Source organism: Xiphophorus couchianus, chromosome 13, assembly GCF_001444195.1.
Source record: "Xiphophorus couchianus chromosome 13, X_couchianus-1.0, whole genome shotgun sequence".
NCBI classification, from domain to species: Eukaryota; Metazoa; Chordata; class Actinopteri; order Cyprinodontiformes; family Poeciliidae; genus Xiphophorus; species Xiphophorus couchianus.
This window is the reverse complement of record NC_040240.1, coordinates 16,758,048-16,760,417: the sequence shown is the minus strand read 5'-3', so window position 1 is coordinate 16,760,417 and position 2,370 is coordinate 16,758,048.

Below are 2,370 nucleotides of genomic sequence, written 5' to 3'. Positions count from 1 at the left end.
CATTCGGTTTTAGCTGTCAGAAGGGTTTTCCGGACATCAACTCCTTCAGTGACTTTTCCTTTGTTTGAAGGATTTCCTGTGTGCAAGCCACAAAGGTGCCCTTCCTCTCCAAGGTAACCTGTTTGAAATCACATTAAGTCCTGGAACATAACCTGGTTTCCACAGCCATACACCCACACTGGTCAGTCAGTCTAAAGCAGGAGAGCACCCTGTGAGAATCCCTGTGATTAAACATCGGGACTCCAATGGCAACCCAACATATCCCTCAGAGAAGGGATTGTTACTTCAGTCTCATGAAGAGGAGAAAGTTCATAGCTGCCTGTAATTATCTTGATTTTATGAAGAATTCTTCCTTGCAGAATAATCTCCAGAGTATTATTTGTATTTATATTTCTGCATCACCTTTACTTCTTCTCCATTATATAAATATGTTTGACCTAACCTTTTTTCTCTTGACATTATTATTTTGATAGTATTTTTGTCTTTAATGTTGCTATTCTCCTGCTGGCCTTCATTAAAAAATTGAGCAGAAAAATGTGTATATTTAACATATTGGAATCTTAAATGTGTGATATGTAGAACATAATGACTTTGTCAGTCTATCAATTGTGGGAGAAGATGCTCCTAATAGCCTCTGCTGCTAGAAAAACCGCCTTCGGTAGTGGCTATAAAGTAATGAAGACATCAAGGTAGAGAATTCCAGTAATGCTTTGGAGAAAGTGCAGTAATTTAGAAAAAACAGCACTAAAAGCAAACCTTCAATCAGACATATCTAACCTGAGGTTTAACTTTAAACGAAGGACTCCAAATGATATGCACTGGGAGCAATTTTTTTCCAAATCAAATTGAACATTCAAAAAGCTCAGACACCAGAGTCTTTCCCTACAATAAATCATCATATAAAAGTCATCTTTCAGCTTTTCCGCCTGAAAACAATTTCAATATGTCAGCCCTGAACCTTATTAAAAAAATGAGCTGTCTGGAGGCTCACTGATTTCTCTGGGTAACAACACTAACACCAGATAGTTTATTATGCAGCAATCATCATGACATCTCAATCTGTCAAATAATACAAATCTGGATTCACAAAGCTCAAACACAGATGTTCAAGGAACTCTAAGGGGTGAAACAGTAAGGTGAGAGGATTTTCGAAGCGGAAGCAGGCATTAGAGGTTACACAGTCTCTGCTTGTTTAGCACAGCATCAGCAGCTTCCTGTTGGTCAACCATAAGAGGAGATGAAAGCAGATCAAAAATGTTTGTTGGGGGAATTCTCAGAAAATGGTCGGGGACACCTAATCCCTCCACCAAAAGCCTCAGGAAGAAACCTGACTGTTGAACAGACTGCGGGCAAGGACGGGCTTCCGCTGTGCACATTGTTTTTGTTGATGATATTTGTTGAGGATTTCCTCCTTTTGATGCAGATAAATGTCCTCTGAAGCATTTTTATTCCCTTAAGAAAACATGGCATCGGTTTATTGTTAGGGTTGCTGCCAGAGAAATATTTAGTAATATTTTACACTATTGTTTTACACAGATTAAATCTATTCATATTTTCACTTTGGTGACTAAAAGTGATCTTACACAAACTATTGTCTTTGTGACTCTGCACTGTAGCTAAAACTGTTTATTTACCCAGTCAGTAACTTTATAGTGTATTTATTTGTATTTGGTTTGTTTATATCTCATATATTTTTTAACTTATGTCCATAAAATTCAAACTGAAGCTTGTTCTGGTAGCTGACAGATTTTGGCTATTTAAATGATTTTTTGATACATTTTTATCCGGTAGTTGGATGAAGTCAATAGATGTGAATATATAATAATTCATCCAATGTTTAAGCATTGAGTTTCATTTACAGTCAGATATTCAAAAGCAGTCCCTGGGCACAACTGTCATCATTTCATTTTCAATGTGAGAAAACTTTATTCCTCAACGACATTGAAAATTCTTTGAAACATAAATATCAGATAAAAATATGTCAATCACAAAAGCTTAGAACACAAAGGTGCTGTTCAACCACTGCAATTTTTGTTAATATCAGAATCGACAACTACATTTGACTTATGAAAGCACAGAGATAAAAGGCTACAGCAAGAATTGACAGCAATGTTGAACTATCTTCTTCCCACGTCACCCAGTATGAGAAAAGGTTGTGTCAGAGGGTCAGTGAGTAGGATGTGATCACATCAGCACAAGCTAAATCATTTTTCAAAATGTTACAAAGTGGAAGTTTAAAGTGTATGCAGGAATATTTCTTAGCTTCCCATTATGTACATCGTACCCACTAGAACTGTTGGACACAATTACAATTTTTGTTAAGGTGTAAAAATGTCTAAATGAAGTCATTCTCAGAAACATTCAGAACAA